The sequence below is a fragment of the Tenrec ecaudatus genome, chromosome 7 (genome assembly GCF_050624435.1).
Source record: "Tenrec ecaudatus isolate mTenEca1 chromosome 7, mTenEca1.hap1, whole genome shotgun sequence".
In the NCBI taxonomy this organism is placed as follows: Eukaryota; Metazoa; Chordata; class Mammalia; order Afrosoricida; family Tenrecidae; genus Tenrec; species Tenrec ecaudatus.
In genome coordinates, this window is record NC_134536.1 from 35891815 (window position 1) to 35912427 (window position 20613).

Here is a 20613-nt window from a genome sequence, read left to right on the forward strand (position 1 = left end):
ACAACTGTGAGTTTTGCTTAGAATATAATCCTTTAAATTTGGGAGAAGGATTTTTTCAGGTTTATTGGAAGAGGGAGAATTAACAAGAAAAAAATCACAGTAAAGAAGAATTAGAAATGTGAGAAATGAAACTCAGGAAGATGGCAGGAAAAGAAACAGAAGTCACCCCTCCTGGATAAGACCAAATCTGAATCCTCTGGGTGGTAAAGCTGGATGCTGTGGGGTTTCCAAGGTCATCAGCTTAATCTAGGGCGTCCATCAAGTTCAAGCACTTGGATTAATAGATTGGCACTGGAAGAAGCTTCAGGCACTCTCCGCAGTTATGGCTCTGGCTGACACCTTGACAATTCAACTTGTTCTTTTAATGCTTGGAAATGTTTCATGATCCTAAAAAAAACTGCCTTGAACGTCTTCAATGAGAGTAATAATAATAATAAGATACATCAATCCAAAATATGTAGTCCCTGGATCAAGAATGCACCTGGCAAAAACACCGATTCTTCTCAAATGAACAAACTGACAAACAATTAAGCAAATGAGGACGCACTCCTAAGGATGCTATCGGGGGATAGGTAACTTCAATTCCACCATTTTCAAACTCAAACAGGCACACAGAAGAGAAGATTGTCAGGTCTGCCATGCCTCAGTGTGTGGCTCTGGGAAAACCTTGTAATTCTCCGTACTTCGGTTCCTCGACCTATAAAAGAAGTATATTGCTTAAAATTTAACTCCCTCCCAGCAGTGAGAGTTTTGATTCAGCATTTATAAAACGTGTTTTAGCTTCCCTGATTAATAGGAAAACATTGTGGTAGTTGCATAATACACTCTCCAAATACTATAAAGGTAGCTGGTGAAATCTGATGTTAAATAATACTTTACTTGAGAAATAAATATCAGTCATATTCATTACTTCTCCAATTGCATCTGCTAGGCAATAAAAATTAGCCCTAAGAGAAAAAGTATCAAATTAATATGCAAGATAACATTGAAGCATTATCATGGTGGGCCTCACTGACATTGCGGGCAGGGGAGTTGTCTTGTTTTTCCAGGCCGCCCCACATGTTTATATGGTAATGTCTGGAATGCTGGTCAGGGTTTGAAGGCCTCCAGCGTATTCACTGGTTTCTGGCGTTCTAATGCACTCTACTCTTGTAACCATAAAAGTACTCTTGAGTGCTTCTGGAAATATATAACAAATCTTTAATCAATTTAAGAGTGTTTTAACTGCATACATGAAATTTCTTGGGAGGAAAATGTTAGCTATTCTACACACATATAGTACTTAAGTTAGCAAGAGAGTTCCTTCACAAAGGCTCAGAGCTGTTTCCCCACAGTAATATAATTTTCAGTTTTATGGGCATAAGTCCTATTGAATCCCTTAGAATAACAGGAAATTCTGCAGGAAAAAAAAAAGAAAGAAACCACAAAAATTGATAGTCATGTTTGCCCATTTCAGGATGAATATGTCAGCTATTTTGAGTTGTTACTCTTTAAGGCACTAGACAAACATTATTTAGTCAGAAACTATGGAGACTGAATATTCTAGAAACAGAATGTTCTACCTGTAGGGCTCTAACAATAAAGCCAACTGATTAATGTACTTCATCTACACCACATGTATTATATAACTTTACCCAGAACCCAATTGCAATTTTCTCAATTTTGACACATTAATTACACTTTTCACATAAAATTGATTTTGACTCACAAGGCCGTACAATAATCTAATTGGAATTTTGAAATATAGTGATATTTATTAATACATGTTCAGAATGGGCTAAACTCTTATTTATAACAATGCATTGTTTGGATTTTTCATCCACTTGTTAAAACTCTGTTAAGTGTGCACCGTGTCTAAGACAGTACCTAATGCAGGTGGATGGTGTTAGGGGCTCTCTAGTCGTGTTAGACTCATAGCGACCCAATGTGACCAATTAGAATTGCCCCCTAGCGTTATCTTGGCTCAGATCTCTACAGAAACACATCACTACCAAATCTTTCCTCGAAGAACCGGTGGGTTTGAATCACCACCCTCCTGGTTAGCCACAGGGCATTGAGATGTCTGCCCCAGCCCCAGCAGGACCTTGTCTGTTACGTAGTGAGCTCCTCCTCCTCTGTAGCCTTTTCTCTGAGAGCCAACTGTGAAGCCTCTAGCCATCATCTGACCCAAGGATTTGGAACGCCCCTGGAGGTGGACGCATAAATGCACCCCACAGGTTCTTCGTCACTCGAGAACCCAGCCTAAGAGAACACATTAGCAAGAAAATACACGATTGAAAGTAGAAAGCTCGTGGATGTTCATATAATAAACACCTGCTATGTGACTCGAACTCAGGCCCCAAACAGACCTCATAATCACTGCAAAGGCTTCTCACCAGACCCTTAGAAGCTCTTTTCCAAAGGTCACCTCTATCTTCTCAATGTTAGTACTAAGTATGGATTACTTTTATAAATGAAGATGATGGTGTAACTCAAGTTCTTGTCAACTTGATAAGTAAGAACGAAGGGATAGAGTCTAGTCTGTCAATCAGGCCACAGCCTGGTGATCCCTTCCTGTGGGTGTGGCCTTCTCTTGAGGACTGTGGGACTCCCTCTCTTTCTCTATGGGGGGACACACACTCTCTCTCTCTCTGTTAGACAAGTCACATGGAGACACACTGATGGGCCCAGAGCCCTGGAGCTGGAGGAGTCCTGGGGAGACCCACACCAGAACTGAGATGCTTCCACTGGCATTGGATCATCAAGACTTTCCACCCACTGGTCTGTGATCTTGCTGTATTCAGCATCATTACATGTGCTGTGTGTCTAAAGAGGGAGTTATGGACTAGTGTTGGATTTATGGGCTAATATTAGACTACAGACTTGATCTGGACTGGGCTGGGATGCTCACTTAATATACATTTACTCTTGGATATAAAACTCTCTTTAAGTGCCTCAGGATTTTGTTTCTTTCATCAACCCGGACTTACACAGACGAGGTTAAAAAGAATCCTTGTTGTTACACCTGTGCTTCCCCTTTTTAAATATGTCAGATGCACAGCAGTTTATTCAAAGAAAGCGACTCAAAACATACACTGAGCATCTGTAATGGATCAGAGACGGCGTGACCAAGAGGTGCCTCAATATTAACTCAATTCTTTTTCACAGTTCTGAGGCAGGCACTGCCACGCTTCCCTACTGTGACACGCCGTAACTAGGGCTTAGGGTAGATAAATAAACAGCTTGCCTACGCGCCATGGAAGGAGGGTAGCCAAGCCTGATTCCAGTTTCTTAACTCCTAGTGGGAAACAAACAAAAGTAAAAACACCGATATGGAGAGCCAGGAGACCTAGACTATTCCTGGCAGGAAAGGGCTTCTTTTTCTGCTCAGCTCAGTGAATCATTTCATCTGCAGAATGGAAGGGTGGGCTGGGTTCCTCTATGGAGAAGATTCTCTGATAAGTAATCTGACCTAATAAAATAGGCAGTAAGTATGCTTCACCATAATAAAATGCAACCCCTGACTCACACAAAGAAATAAGAAACACAATTTTTTAAACTATTTGAAACCGTCATTGTAATTTTATGTTATTTTTGGACATGAGAGGTTTGTTTTTTCCCTAACTAAGCCAATTGGTGGTTTTGAAGGGTCTTGCTCATCTTTTGTGCAAAATGCCTAAAAACAAACCACTAGAAAAATTTTTCATTCTTTACTGCATCTTAAAAATAAAAAAAGAGGGGCAAATTCCTTCACTAAAAGGCCAAATGTATTTTTAATCACTCTATCTGCAATTTTTGGTACCCGCATTATTTGTTTTAATGTCTTATTTAAAAAAATAATTTTTGTGTGTTTTACGTGCAAGTTTACATAGCAACCAGGTTGCCACATACTAATTTTTTTAAAAAAATCATTTTATTGGGGGCTTGTACAACCCTTATCACAATCCTTACCACTTACTAATTTTTATACAAATTTTTCTGTAACCTTGGTTACCATTTTCACACAGTGTCAGCTCTGTTTCCATCGATCTAGATTCCCTTCCCCTTCTTGTCATCTGATCATTGCTTTGGGGTAAATGTTATTTGGTTTCACGAGAGCTGATTCCCTAGGGAAACTCATTATTCACATGTGACACTGTTGATCAGACCATCTATTACTGGCCTGGAAGGAACACTCCAGACGCAGCTTCAGATCCAAGTTCAAAGGCGATCTTAGGGAAACAGACTCCAGCATTCCCCTAGTCCAGTGGTTCTCAACCTTCCTAATGCTGCGACCCTTTAATAAAGTTCCTCATGTCGTGTTGACACCCCAACCATAAAATTATTTTCGTAGCTACTTCATCACTGTCATTTTGCTACTTTTATGAATCGAGCGACCCCTGGGCAGGGGTTGTTTGACCCCAAAGGGGTCACGACCACAGGCTGAGAACCACTAGGCTAGTCCCTCTCAGTCCAGTCGGCATTTTTGAGGAATATTCATTTGGTTCTTCATTTTCCTCTATCCTATCTGAGCCCTTCTGTGGTGTCTCTGACTGACCAGGATGGTCTCAGAAAAACTGTAGTTGTTCTCCTGGTCTCGGTTTAGAAGAGGCCGTCGTTCATGTGGGTTAATCGTGCTAGCGACTCATTTCTTCTTTCAGCCCTTAAATTCCTCCATTCTTTTTTGCTCCAGACAAATAGAGACCACCAACTGGGTCCTCATATTTGGAAACACTACCAACAACAAACACAGGGCAAGCTTCCTTCTCACCTGAAGTGGAAAAGTCTGGGGCTTTGAAAATGCTTCACAAGCACTTAACATTCATCTCAGCTAAAAAAGCAACCAAGGAGGCCAAAGTTTGTGTCTGGAGAAAGCTGGGCGCATGAAGACCGTAAGTTTCAATTGCAGATTTGTCTTTTTTAATTCAGCTTGTACAAAGTACCAGTTTATGTTGTACATACGTACACCTTTCTCCACTACAAAACCAAGAATAATTTGGTTCAAATTAAGCCTCTGTTTATAACAGAAAATAACCCCCAAAAAAAGTTCCCATGACTGTAATCAAAAGGGAATCCATTGACAGAAATATGACAGGATTTATTCTTAGTAGTTCTCTGGTTAGGGAAGCATGTTCTTTGAAGACATGCATGAAACAAGGCAGCTAGTTCGATGCAATCATTAGTTCAGAATCCCTGGAAGACAGAGTCCCATATAATTAGACCCAGAAACAATGCGCTATTAGACCAAAAGGTGAAGTGTAGTACTCCTGCTGCCGAGAGGAAAGTATTAATTTCGCCCTCGTCTCATGCACAGTTTCCAAAGAGGTGGCATTTAAGGTAAGCTTTAAAGTTGTATGGGCTTCCCCCCTACCCTCCTCCAGGTAGGCAACAAAAGAAGTGAGAAGCAGACAGGGAAGGGAGTTGGGGACTAGAAGGTGGTGAGAATATTCTCTGTACATAAAGGAAACTGCCCAGATGAGAGCATTCATAAAATAAAATAAAAATATTTAAAAGCAACAGGTAAGCCTTACCACATTGGGACCCACTGTACAAAGAACCAACTTGAGGAGAGAGGAATGTGAGTCCACTACTCTGGAGGGGCCCCCGATTTATGAACCTGGGAAGTGCTGATTTGGAAAAAACAGGACTTCTGGTGTGTTGGCTGTTCTCCAGGGACGAAGGTACCACCAGGCTTCCTGTTTCATGTCAGTCACAAAGAACCCGGATGGTCCTGAGGTTTGGTGTGCCTTTTCCCAACTTGATGGCATGCCTAGAGAATGCCCCTCCGTGCTCAGGGCCCTGACTCAGTCAGTGCCTGCAGATTCCTCTCCACCGGCCCTCACCTGTCACTGGGTTGGGCAGCATCTACCTCATCTCTCTGCTAATGACTAGATTCACAGGGTCCTTTAAAAACAGGAAGGCCTTTTGGTCCCATACCAAGGCAATGTTTTGAGTAATATTCTTCCTTAAGAATACATACGGAAAATAAAGCCCCAATCAAGGGTAGGATGGGGGGCCGGGCGGGGGGAGGGAAGAGCATGTATAGGTCTTTGCTTGTTTTCAAAGACCTCTGTCCTGCCTACTTGAACACCACGTCGTAAGTAGAGGGAACTCCTGGGAGAATCCGATGACTTCCAGGTAACAATATTGCTGTGGTTGTTGTTAGGTGGCATTAAGTCAGTTCTGACTCAGAATGACCCTGTGTACCACAGAAGGAAACCCTTCCAGGTTGTGTGGTGTCCTCACGATCATCCCTAGGCACGAGCCCATAGTTGCCACCACTGTGTTAATCCACCTCTGTTTCATTCCTCTCCACTCTCCCAACCGTGCTGTCCCTCTCCAGGGACCAGTCTCTCCTTACAACACTGGCTGCATGTCCAAAGCGCATGAAACGAAGTGTCCCCGTCCTTGCAGCTAAGCGGAGTTCCAGCTGTACTCCTGAGAGAGAACTGTCCGTTCTTTCGGCAGTCATCGGGACTTTTAATATTCTTCCCCAGCCCCAGAGCGCAAATACTCTGACTCTTCTTCAGCCTTCCTTGTTTAAATGTCCAACTGTCACCTGAGTATGAGGCCACTGAAAATACCATGGCTTGAGTCGGGCACATTGTAGTCCTCCAGGTCGCCCCCTCGTGCAGCCTTTAAAGGGGGCTTATGCAGCAGATTCACCTAGAGCGCTGTGCTGTTCGAGCCCTTGACGACTGCTTCCATGAGCACTGACTGTGAACCCAAACGAGATGCACACCTCAACGACTCCCAGCTTTTCTCCGTTGATCATGATGTGACCTAGTGGTCCAATAGTGAGGACTTTGGTTTACTGTTCACGGAGTTGTCATCCACGCTAAAAGCTGCCACCCTTGGCCTTCAGCAGTACGTGCTCCCAGCCCTCCTGGCGTTCAGCAGGCACAGTTCTGTCATCGGCATATAGCAGCGTGTTAACAAGCCTGTCCCCAATCTTGATGCTACATCCTTCTTCATATAATCCAGTTTCTCTGCATAATTTCTCGGCAGATTGAATAAATTTGGAGAGAGGATACAACTCGAGGCGCATAGTTCCTGATTTTAAACCATGCCATATTCTCTGCTCTGCTTCCATGATTGCCTCTTGGTCCACCGACAGGTTTCACATGAACACAAATAGATGCTCTGAAATTCCTATTTTTCTCAAAGCTATCCATAGTTTATTGTGATCCATAACACAAGCAAACATGTTTCTGGCATCCTGCGTTTTCAGCCAAGATTCATCTGCCATCAGCAATGATATCCCTTGTTCTCAGTCCAATATTCCCTGGGCTTCTGGCAGCTTCCTGGCCATGTCCTGCTACAACCGCTGTTGGAGCATCGTCAGCAAAAATGCACTTGCAGGTGAGATCAGTAACATTGCTCTATAATTTGTGCTTTTTGAGATCATTAAAATTATTTAATATTTGAATATTATCTTTACATGCAGCCCACGATTTATGCAATCAAAGGTATTCTCTCTTACTTGTTGTGAACACATTAAAAAATGTGCTTGCCTTGCTCTGTTCAGGCATTTTAGAAAGCACTTTTCACATAATCTCCACCAGAAGGACTTCACAATCAGACCCTAGTCAATTAGCTTCTATGTAAGAGCATGTTAACTCCTAAATTAAATGAACCTGCCAACATTAAACCTTTGGAATTAGAGCATCAGTATTTAGTCTGGCAATTCATCAAAAGTAAGTTCTGACATACCACTTTTTAATTTTCTCTTTCCTCACGCTCCACTGATGTCATTAAATTCAAGATCCTGAAATTATGACACAAGCTAAAAACTAAGCCCTACTTTGTTTGGAACTGTCTGATGGCAAATGAACAAAATTTTCTGCTTCATTATGTAGTTTCACCTTCAGCAGTGAGAATATAGGTAACTTTGTCTTTGTGGGGCAGCGATAGCTGAAAAGCAGCAGCAGATGTCCACCACTCACTGCCGTCTAGGAAACCCTCTGAGCGGGGTCTACGCTGCCTGACAGAGTTATGATGAGCTGGCACTGCAGACTACAATAGCTTAAATTCATCCATGGAACAGCCAGGTAATTGTCTTCTTTTTATTAATCAAAAGTACATATTAAGTCACAGTAAAAAGAAAAGGATGAGAGTGTGTATATCTCTTCCTTTTCTTTTTACTGTGACTTAATATGCAAATGAACATGTATTTCCTACAAACTACCTTGGGTTTCTCCTCTCTTCACGCTAATATTCACTATGAGTTGGAATCGACTTGATGACAGTGTTTGCTTTTACTCATCCGAACATTATTTCCAGAAAGAGGCGAGTTGCTGAAGATAGTCCGCCCTTTCTGGGTGAAGAGCATCTATCAGCACAGATCCAGGAGACCTGTTTGCCTGTGTGTTGAAATGTGGGGGAACGAACAAAGTTTCTCCACACTTGACTGAAAACTGAACAATCCTCTTTATGTTGAGCTCTGGGGATGTTAAAAATACATTAAATGGTCTTATGATCTTACTTTGATTCCCACCGGACCTGTGGCTATGTCTGGAGGTATTTTCAGTTGTGACAAGTGAGGAGGGGAGCGACGACTGCTATCTAGTGGGTAGAGGCTGAGGACGCTGCTAAGCACGCTAGGATGCAGAGGACAGACCCCGTTCATAAAGAATTATCCTGCCCAGATGTCAGGTCAGAGGCTGCAACACCTGGACTAAATCTATGGATGAATTCGGCCACATCAATCCATACTGCTAGCAAAATGTTTTCATACAGGTGCACCTGGCAGAACTTCCAGGTAATCAGTAAAACCTGGACCTTGAAATGTAGCCCTGTTACTTCCCTTCTTCCCTCCGTCCCATGTGGGACTTGTAGCCATGGCCTTGAATTCCAATGGTCACGTCATGCTAGAAAAAGAGGTGCTGATTGCAGTCATACTTGAAGTTATCCTTTTTAAGCTAATATTCAGCTCATCACATTAAAAACTATAGGACGTGATATGATTAGTATCTCTAGCTAAAAACAGACCAATTGAGCAAAAAATAGCTACGAAATTATGAGTACCATTATAAAACTGGCTTATAATTACTTAGGATAGCTGAGGAACCACAGGAATTAAAGCCCCGAAAGCTGTAGATGACTGTATGTGCAATTATTTGTTGGCCACAGGTATCTTCTTCCCTGCAGATTTCTAGCAATTTCAGGTTTGCCAAGAGGACCTGAGAGCAGAGGTTCTCAATCTGTTGGTCGCAACCCCTGTGGGGGGATCAAACGGCACTTTCACAGGGGTCACCTGATTCATACCAGTAGCAAAGATTACAATTATGAAGTAGCTACGAAAATAATGTTATGGTTGGGGGTGACCACAACATGAGGAACTGTATGAAAGGGCTGTGGCATTGGGAAGGTGGAGAACCACTGCCCTAGGGTGACAAGTCTACTTGGACCACTGGAAACCTTTAGCATTTTCTGGAATATCTTAGGTTACCGTGTGGAGGGGACGCAGCCAAGAGGATAACAGGTGTTAGCCAGGTCAGACACTGTTCTAATTAGTTCACAAATACGTCCTGGTTGAGTTTCCACAGGAACTCATGGAGTCGGCGCTGGCATTGTTGTTCTAGTTGTCAGTGGTCAGGAAGTTGGTTCCCACTGCCCGCGACTCCATGTGTGTTTGTCAAGAGGAGAACTCCCTGGGGTTTACAAGGCTGTCATCTGTTGGAAGCACATTGCCAGGCCTTTCTCCCGAGGTACCTGGGAATGGTTCCAAACCATCGACCTTTCAGGAAGTCGTCAAGTTCTTAACCCTCTGCACCCCCTTGTCTTCTACACGAGACAAGGGAAACAAATGTAGTTTAAGTACCATGCTTAATGTCGCAGAGCCTATCGTGGGCTTTAAAAAGGTTGTGGGGAAGTGGAATGAAAAGACGATGGAATCGTTGATGAACTGTCCGAAGCGCCTGTGCTACATAAAGAACTAGGAACCTAAGACTGCAATGGTTTAACCAGCTCTATCTAGAGAGTCTCTCGGAATGTCTGGCTTGCACACCACATCTTGACTTCCCTGTAGTCACCTGTGAAAAAAGTGTGTCCCTGCATTCCTACACCCATCCCCACCAGGTACACCTAGATTCTGCCCTGGGTCAACACCCAAATTCCCAGAGTAGCCCGACTTGCAAGACTCTCAGCTCTTCCTCCTCTTCCCAGCTTCACCAAGGAGACACCACCACAATGCTCTCATCCCCGGCTCATGCACTCGTCCATTCAACTAGAATGGACAAGGCTAAGCAGGTGGTGGCCACTTGAGAATTCAAGTTGACAAAATGTGAATCCCGTCTGTAATGCTCAGTCTGCAACATGATTTTAAATCATGTAACCAACTACATTTCTCTGGGGTCCGTTCTATGCCAAAGGCAGGAACTGACGGCTCTGGTGGGGTAAAGAATCGACTCACTTGGTGCTTGGGGGTTGGAGGCACTTACTAGAAGAGGTCTTGTTTGCATCCTTGAGAAAGGACCAAGAAGGGGAAAGGAAGCGGCCAGTCCGGCAAGTCCATATCTTCCAGCTAGATGAGATCACACACGCAAAGACCTGCAGGGGAAAGCCCAAGGTGTGTTTGAGACCTGGCCGGTTTCCCGCAAGGAAGGTGGGAGAGGAGCTTCCTTGTGAATGGACAGTGAGAGGTGAGAATGGCAACCTAAGGAATATGATCCACAGGGCGTTCTCATGTGCCCTTCAGGGACTCTGTATTGCTGAAGACGACTGGGGAGTTTTTAGGATAATATCACCTTATAATTTTTTCCAAAACCATTTGATTAGGAGGTAACAAAATACAGATATATCATTCCATAGTTCAATCAAGTAGTAATGTACAATTGCTCCCACAATCAGTTTTGATACATTTTCTTCCTTCTTGAACTCCTTGACAGCAGATCCCCTGGGTATCCCCCAAGAACAATTATTCTATTTGCTGTCTAGATAGGCTCATTATTCCTGGGTTTCATATACCAAAAAACATAGGACAAAAATTCAAGAGGGCTACCCTCGAAGGCAAAATACATCAGATATAAATCCCAATATGAAAGACACACACACACACACACACACACACACACACACACACACACACATGGGATAGTGGGGAGAGAGAGAGAGAGAGAGAGAGAAAATGTTGAAAACCAGATCAGGCCCAACATGTACCAGAGGGGAGATCAACTAACAAGGTATAGTCATCTCTCCATCCAATGCACTCTGTTTGGTACCAGTTTCTCCCCATCCCTCTATGAAGGAATGATGACTGGGACTTTTAAAAGGATTTGGGCCCAGCATAGACCTGGTAAACGTTGTGAGTGAAAGTGACTCAACAGTCGGAATGGGAGGCGAGCGGGCACAGACCCAGCATGATTCAGGGGGTTCCATCCGGGAGACAATAAAAATATCACAACCATTCCCTTCGTGAAAAGAGCCTTGATGGCGAGCTGGGATCCACGTTGGACTGCTATGTGAAAGGGTGATAGTTCAAACCCCCCAATGGTTCCATGCAAGAAAGATGAGGTTGCCTGTTCCATAAAGATTTTAAAGTCTCGGATACCCTACACAGGGTCTTGAGGAGTTGTAATGGATGACAATGGGTTTGGCTGTACCCCCAATCTGTGACCTTGGTTACAATGGTTAATCACTGTGCTAGGCAAGGTCTACCAAATGTCAAGGGAGAGCAAAACAATAACAGAAAGCCATTGCCATCAAGCCAACCTCCACTCATAGCAAGCCTGTGGGTCAGCGGTGCTGCCCAGGGTTCTGCCATTGAGTTGATTCTGATTCACAGAAATCCTATAGGACAGGGTAGAACTGTCCTTGTGTGTTTCTGAGATTGTAACTCTTTATAGGAGTAGAAAGCCTCATTTTTCCTCCCTGGGAAAGCCTAGTGATTTTTGATGGCTAACCTTGCAGTGAGCAGCCAGTGTGTAACCTGCTGTAAATCCTTAGCTAATAAGATGCTAACAACCCCCAAATCTTGACAATTACACACAGTGGGGTAGGGAGCTCTTTATCCCCTCACTCTGCTGTTTTCATGTTTCCTATGCTGCTGTTTATGACGAAGCCTTAACTAAGCATCTACCAGGGACTCAGCACTTTCAATGATGCTTTAAAAAATAAAATCAACAATGAAGAAGACAAAGCAGTTCTAAGTGAAAACACTTCGTGGACTAATGAAGAAAAACAAAGTAGCACAATCTGAATGGATAACGTCCATTAAAACAAACAAAAACAGTGGTATTGCTGTTCTTGATGAGATCTGAATTCTTTAATTTCCTACTAGTCAGAGGTTACTGACAAACCTGTGAAAGGAAATATTAGTGTCACTCGCCTACATTGTACTAAACTTGAGCTAGAATTGCATGAGTCCTAACTATGAGTTCAGCGACATCTGCACTATAATATAAATTTTGAGGGGAAAAGAATTAGCTAATCTATGAGAGCTGTTAACTCTCAAAGTCATCAGTATATTAGTCTCATTTGTAATATGCTGGATGCAGTACATTGGACATAGTCAATCTCTTAATCAGAACATTTATGTCTCTTCAAATCCTCGAACACAAATGAATTCACTGTCAGGGGTGAAATACAATGAAGAGATTAGCCTATTGGGCATACGCAGAGGTCTGTGAAATGTGTGGAGAATGAGCTCTCTGGTATGTAATACACCTTTGTGATTACGGATAGGGTTTCACACTTAATGTCATTGCTTTTGTGAGTAGAGTTAGAGTTAAACTTAATGGCAAATGAAAGTAAAAGTTTATGATTTGATTGCAGCCTTGCTCACACACACACACACACACACACACACACACACACACACACACCCTTTCGGTTTAAAAAGCTCTCAGTCAGTGCCATCAAGCTGATTCTGACTCACAGAGACCCAACAGTACTGAGTAGCACTGGCCCTGTGAGTTTCCAAGGCTAAAACTCTACAGCAGAGGAGCTGGTGGTTTTGAACTGCTGTCCTTGGGGTGAGCAGCCCAACGAGTAACCACTATTCCCCCAGGGCTAAGAGAAGAAAAATAACAGAAAGAGTCACAACAGTTGACATGAAAATCGAATGCATGTCTATAGTCAAATGCACCAGTTCAAAGCCATTGGCCACTCCATGGGAGAAAGACGGTGTTGGCTGCTCCCATAAAGCTATGCAGTCTCAGAAACCCTATGGAGCAATTATGCTCGGTCCTATGGGATCACTATGTGTCGGAATCAACTCCATGGCATTGGGCTTGGTTTTTAGGTTTGCTCCTTTCAAGGTGATTCCACTGCACGGTGACCCCGTAAGTCTGGGAAGAACGTCCCCATAAGGTCACTAGGGCTGTGAAGTTTTCTGGAAGTAGATGGCCATATGTTTGAACCCACAGTGTCAGTTACCAAGTGAGCAATAACCAATAGCACGAAGGCCCCTCACTTTAAAGTGCACGGCCTTGGGAGCCGCACGGGCAGTCTTACTTTGCCCCATGGGGTTGCTGTGCAGTATTAGCCACAGTATTAGAAGTCTCGCATGAAATTCACAAATATTTGTAATCACCTTAGAAACAGATAACTAATAATATTAACTAAAACGTTTGCTTAGGAGCCACCCAAAATGACCTGAGAGACAAAGAGTGAGAACAACTGCCTGGTGCACACCTAAGGAAGGGCCCTGGGGTAGGCCAGCAGGTTAGAATCCTGGCTCTAACGCACTGTGTGCCCAGGTAGCAGTTTCCTAACCTGTCAAGTGGGGATAAGACCAAACCCTAATTTGTGGCCAGATTGGGAAGATTCAGATTAGCCAGCCCATGTACATGACTGCAAGTAGGCTTTGAGAAAAGTCAATGCTTCAGTAAACATAGCTACGATGCCACGCTGGTGATGGTGTTGATGACAGTGAAGGTCATGGCATACAGGGACAGCAAAATTACCACTTTCGCAAGATTAAACAGAGCACTTTTATTTTAAAAGATACTTTAAGTATCAACTAACTGAGACAAAAATTTACAGATGGCCATTCTACATTGGCGCGATGCAATTTAATTTTTTATGTATTACAATGTAATAACAACAGTCAGACTGGTTTTCAACCTACCTACAAACAAATCTACCAGGGTAAAAGTATGTCAGGGTAAAAGTATTTTTTAAATCCTCAAACGATAACACATGGCTTTCCTTGCTTGCATTAGGCCAAAATCTACATGAAATTAAGTGTATTTGCTGGGTAAACATGAAAGCGTGAAAAGTATGGACATGTGTGATAACTGATGTCATGCAGGAAGAAACTTCGAATTCCTGACATTTTAATATGGTGTCTTTCTTCATCATAGCTGTGCACTGAAATCCCAGGGTGAGAAAAGGGCCAGAGGACCACTGAAAGGTTTCAAATATCAAACTACACTATTATTGTCAATGGCCTAAGATCAATTCGTACCTTTCAATGACAGGAAAGGTTACAGTGAAACTCAAAGGTGCAGTCTCTGAAACCATCGTACACCAGCATATAAATGTGGTTTTGATAACACAAAATCGCCTCTATTTTTAAATTAATCAGCTTCATCTCTTTTTCTACGAGAGAGGAAGTCTTAGGGGAGTCAGGGCAATAGTACTTATTGTCAGAACCTTTCTGCTAGTAAAAACAGGGATAGGGTTATGGTTTTAAAAACAGTACATCTTTAAGCTAAAATGGCGTGTCACCCAGACATACGCCATTGTGCATTGTGCCACAGGCAATCTGAGGTGACAGCAATGTTTGCAAAGTCTTCAAACCTCTTAACAGCAACCAAGGTTGCTTGCGTTGCTTTTGACCGTGTTCTTCTTGTTTATTTTGTCCCACTCAAGTTCAAACTAAATAACACCAAGTTTGGCTCCAAGTTCAATTCCATGAACATCCAATGCCCTGACATTAAAAGACACGAAACTGCAAAAGACTATTACTCAGAGGGCAATTAAATGCACCACTGCATCTCCCCCATCTCTAGGTGAATGCCTATGAGAGAATGTTGCTTAGTTCATCCGGGAAAAGCCATGAGAGGCAGGTATAAGGACTGCCATGCCAGCCCAGCCCTACCCGTGTTGATTTCATTCACCTAGTAACTATTGTAACAAAATCCTCCCACTGTATTTCTGAATACAATTAGTTTAAACTCTATGGGGAGATACATTATAAGTGTTTAGAAAATGTAAGAATAATACCCATTTGAAAAAGAAACTATCATTAATATATTCTCACGGGGGAGAGGGGGGGGGGAAGGAGGGGAGGGTATTAGATAAACGTTTGTTCTGCTCTTCAATGACAGGAGACCAAAAAGAAAAGACCCCTACTTTTGATAGCATGCTTTTCTATTTATTTCTTAAATGAGGGATCTGAAGTATTTACAACCAGACAGTACCTAATTTTAGGTTTTAAGTGCTTTAACAGCTCCATGAAATATGATCAGCAGCTGCAATGCAGAACTATGGTGAATGAACTCCTTATAAAGGGGGGCCTGTTTTACTGAATGCTCAGTGTCCCCGAATTTACCTAACAGAAAAGGAGGGGGAGAAGATAATGAAAAAACATAATAAATACGTGCATTCTTGAATTACTTAACACTTCACTAAGTCTTGAAGAGGATTATCTCCCCCTCTTCTTAAATTCTACATAAAAAGTATGAGGTCTCATTGGGGAAAATAAGTTAAATTTTATGACTTGGAAATTACAAAGCAGATTTTTAAAGAAACTAACTTTTTATAACAATAGTTACAGGATTTTTGCCCATTCCACTTTCCTGAAAACTCTGGATAATTTCATTCCAGTGCACACAATTTTTAAAACTTAAAAACTAAGTCACACTAATATATTTTTAGATACAGCATCAGTCATTGTGAGCTTGCAACAGGGATTCAAAACATGAAACTGGACACTGTATTTCCCATGGCTATGTCAAATTTATTTACACCCTAACTCACAACATACATAAAAATAAAACTCTTAGAAATGGAGAACATTTATTTATTTCTGTGACCAAATATGTCCCTTAACTTATTAAAGAAAACAATAAATTACAACAAAATGACAAATTGCTCAAGACTGATAAGGCTTGCCCAGAGTAACTTTACGTATTGAGAATTTTGCTTCAACCATTTTCTAGAAATCCTTTAAAACTGAGCATCTGTATTTAAAATGACTATTCTTGAGCCAATTTCTTTTTACATGAATCTTTTAAATAAATTGTTAAACATAAACATATTATAAGAGAGAAGTTAAGCTCTGCTATCTAATAATTTATTAAATTAACAGTTTCCTAAGTGTTTTTATTTTAGTTAACTTTGTGAAACAGCCTCTAATTATAACCCCCCTGAAAGCTCTTAAAGCAGATAGTGTGCCCAGGTTCATTCACTAAGGAAAACCGGCGTTTGAAAGACACATTGATTTTAAAACTTCACTTTATTGTGAAAGAAAATGACATATTCTTGATAGGCAGAAAAAAAGAAAAAGTTCTCAGCTAATCTAATTATGCTACTTTTAAAGCCAAAACTGACAGCAGTTTTTAAAACCTTGGTTTAACATTCAATGACTTACAACTCTTAATCAGATGAAACAGTCTTTTTGTTTTAATAGTTTATAATCAACGAAAAATAAGAATACGCCTCGTTTGATCTGCGTTTGGGATGGTTCCCCTAAAAAACAGATTCTGGAAGTCTTGTCCCAACATAAAAGTGTATCTCTGATTACTAATGCTTTTTTATTTCTTGCGATAATTTCTTTTTTTTTTAAATAAACAGATCCGTTTGAATTCAGCCTCTTAAAATGCCCCCATAGTGCTTGGTAAGTGTTTTGTCTCAGAGCTCTCACCAAACCCCCTTCTTTGGCTAGAAGCTTGTCAAAAACCTTTCAAGAGGGAAAACATAATCTACTGGGGGAAGATGGTCCACTACAAGCTCCGTCTAGAAGTTTTCAAAAGAAAAGCACAACAATTGAACAATCAGAAACCCTCATGGACTTTTAATGGTGTCAGTCGCTCTCCTGTAAATGAAACTTCAGAAGCTGTGGACCCACAGCCCTCGGTTGTTAACCGAGCCTAAGACTCCCGCCTAAGTCCGCCGGAGCCCTCGCGGAAGCTGCCCAAGGTGGACCGTGCAAACAGGACTGCTCTTGAGAAATGGACCAATGTGCCATCATCCAGAAGATACACTTCGCCCCATCAATTACGTGGATCCCAGGCTGCCAAGCCAAAAGGGGTAAGGGAGAAAGAAAACTGTTAAGCATGAGCTCTTAATGTGAAACCTAACCTGTTGGTTGTCTTGGGTATCAGATTTTGGAAGTGTCTGTAATGACAGCCAGGAAAGCAAATTAATGGCCAATGGCCCACTGGGTTTGAACAGGAGACTCCTGCTACCTCCTCGCAGATCAAGTACACAACACACGCGCACACGGAGGTGCTCCACGTGGTGGAACTTCTCTGAAACCAAAACACACACCCCACCAGCGCTATTTTGCACCCGGGCAGAAGGGGCAGCAAGGACCCGCACTTCCCCGCGCTGCCCTCAGGTAAGGAGTTCAGAGGACTTGCTTGCGGGCCGCTCCTTCTTAGAAGGGACCAGCGACCAAGGCAACCCCTCACAGACACGTACAAATCACAACCCCCACTTAGCCTTCCACGGATCTAAAGAAGGGACCCGGAGGAGACCGGCCACCCAGACTAGGAGAGGAACACACACACACACCCCACTGCCCTCCCACAGAATCGGAGTCCAGGGACCCTTTAAGAAGGAAGATTTAGACAAAAATTCAACCATAGTCTCCTTTTTCCTTGATGCTCTGCCACAAGACTCCCAGGGAGCAACGGGATTTGTTGAAAATCGCATACAGAGAAAATGAAATCTTTTCAAATACAGCTAAACGAAAACTTTGGATCCTGAGAGGCGCAGAATAAAACACGCGCACACGGCGTCCACTCTCCAACTGAACTTAGCCACCTTGAAAACAAAACAAAACAAAACCCCCAAGTCCTTTCCAGTCCCTCCACTACCCCCAGACCCCGCAGGCGAAAGGAGAGACAAGCTTCTGCGGCCACCCAGGTCCCTTCTTTGGAGACGTTATGGTCCCTCGCTGGCATCCGCGTCCGGAGCCAATGAACGATACTCTTGCGACCTGGCGCCTCTCACGTCCCGGACCCTGGCAAACTCCGAGAGACCGTCGGTCCACACCACACCATAAAACAGGATAGTGGGGTCACCGCCGTTTAAAAGCCCGGGGCCACGCAGACAGCGCGCTCACGCGCCCAGCACCCAGAAAACTTCAGGCGCCCGGCTGTCCCCGGGGGCCTTTGCTCTACATCCTTACTCCCGATGACATCGGGGGTCCTCGCTAAATAAATCTCCCCACTGGAAGCATGCGGGGGCGACCCTGGTGCCTGCTCCTCGGGGAGGCAGGCACCCGGGACCGGTGGGCGCGCGCGCGCGGGTGGAAGGGGCCGCCCGCCCCCTGTGGAGCCTGCTTCTCGGTGGCCCTGCGCCCGGTGGTGCTGTGTGCTCTTCCGCGGGGTGCGCTCCGCAGCCCCAGCGGCTGGGCCTCCGGCATCCGGTAGCCGGCTGAGCGCCCCGGTGACTCCGGCGCCCACACTTGGTCCCGCGGGGCGCCTTCCGACCTGACCCCAGCGCTCGGCGCTCCGGACAGAGCCGCGCGCGCACTTTCCCGGCGAGAGTGCGGGGTCCGAGGCGCCCCGTCCCGCTTCGCTCCGGGCGAGGAGTCCAGGGAAAAGGCGCACTCACCTCTCGTCGCCGGCAAGACCCGACCGCCTCTGGATACCGACGTTCAAGGGACGGTCCCAGCCGCGCGATCCGGGTGTTAGATACTTATTCCCGTTCCTTCCAGTGTCGAAGTTTCCCCTTCGCGCTGTGCCTCTGGTGAAAACAGGACATCCCCTTCGGCCACCCCACAACAAACAGCGCTCACAAGTCGGGGAGCAATGGGGTGGTGTGGGGGGTGGGGGGCAAGAAGCCGGCTGCGAGGGGGAGGCGGGGAAGGAGACGGGCCAGAACCCTTGACCGACACCGAAGGAAAGCTGGGCTAGGACAGTACAAGAAAGGAAAGAGCGCGGGCCCCAGCCTCCGCCGCCCTCACTGCCCAGCTTTGACCACAGCTCCTGTCCCCTTTGGAGCGGGCGCGACAACTTCACGCGGGCTGGGCGCGCGGCAGGGGCGGCTGGCGTGCGCCGCGCTGCGGGCAACCTTGCACTTGCGCGCGGGGCGGGGATCCCGAGCGCCGCCGCGGGGAGCCCAGGGAGACTGAGCCGGAGCGGGAGGGGCGGCGGCGCCCGGGGCCCCCACTCTTTTTTATTCAGTCTCGGGTGATTGCCTTTTGTCAAGGTTTGCAGACTCGCGTGGGGACCGCCAGGGGCCTCGGAGCCCGGGGCGTCCCCAATGGCGCCGCGGTAATCTCTGCGCCCTCCGCGCCGCCCCCACCCCGCCCCCACCTGGCCTCCAGCCCGGGAGGCCGCAGGGTGGCTAAGGGGAGGGACCCGAGGCCTCCAGGTCTGCCAGGCACCAGGGAACCACCGCTCTCCCCACCTGCTTCTGTGGGGCAGCCTGTGGAGTTTGTTCTAACTCTCCTTCTATCTTTGTCCCAGGCTGGAGGCCCACTTTGGGCGGCCTTCATTTACTTACTCCCAGAGAGGAGACCATAGACTTCTACTGGGAAGAAAGTAGAATAAAAGCCATCCCCAGTCAGATGGGGCTCCCTGTGAGCTGAGGCAAAGGTCTTTTGGGTGGAGATGCACTGGATGAAGGAGGAAGCAGTCTGGCCATAGACTGAGCTGGCCGAGGGCATAGGCATCCCTCCCAGAAGCCAAAGGTCAGGCAGTGGCGATTTACTTCTTAGGCAGTGTCAAAGCTTCCCCAGGCACATAACTGAAATGACATGTCATACCGCAGCGCCCTGCACATGCATTATGTGCCTACACAGGATTCAGTATCCCACATGCACAGGTGTGTACATCACCCCAGAGGCCACGGCAACATTCATAAACTCCACATCCGTTCAATCGCCTTTTCCTAAAACCGACTATCAGCTTTAGAAGTCTCGTCTTTGATTGTCATATTACTAATGGGCTTACTGAGAATTCACTGAGATTTAGTCAGGCACTGGCCACTTCTGATACTGGAGACTGCACTTGATTTCACAACAACTTTATGTAGTTATTACTTTTAACTCCATGTCACAGATAAGGAATCCTAAACCCAAAGAAACCCACGTAATGTTTCCCTAGGACAAGCCCAATGGTTTCCAGCCACAAAGCCTGTGACTCAACAAAAGTTCCCACACTCCTTCAGATGTGGCCCGGGATCACAAGGTCACCAGGAGAAATTACGCCCATTCAAAGAAAATGCAGTTTTAATATATTATCAACTAAATTATAGAGTGAAAAAAAGGTTCAGAAAAAGATTCCAGGTACTAATTCAGCTAGATCTTATGCAACTACCATTCACTGTCAAGTCAAAAGCAAAGGACAAGCTTGAAGATGGGTAATTACACTGGACTTTTTTAGTTTCCGTTCGTGGGGCACCATCTACAGTTGTTAAGAAGGCGTGGAAAAGGTGGAGCTATCGTGTAAAATGATTGGAGTGCACTTTGAGGCAGTTCTCCCCCGCTGTCCCCTCTCTCCTGCATGTGTACTTCAGAGGGCAGGGCACTGC

General features: G+C 44.7%; 1 protein-coding gene across 7 annotated transcripts in view; it reads right to left on the reverse strand.

Annotated features, from left to right (window-relative positions):
* EYA4 (EYA transcriptional coactivator and phosphatase 4) overlaps window positions 1-19296 on the reverse strand; it is a 287674-nt gene extending 268378 nt beyond the window's left edge. Inside the window, exon 1 of one of the 7 annotated variants that reach the window (XM_075554523.1) lies at window positions 18691-19296. The gene's annotated coding sequence lies outside the window, so the exon portion shown is untranslated. The remainder of the gene's footprint in view (window positions 1-18690) is intronic. The other 6 variants (XM_075554517.1, XM_075554522.1, XM_075554516.1 and 3 more) reach the window with 6 other exon arrangements.
* Between the last annotated feature and the right edge of the window lie 1317 nt (window positions 19297-20613).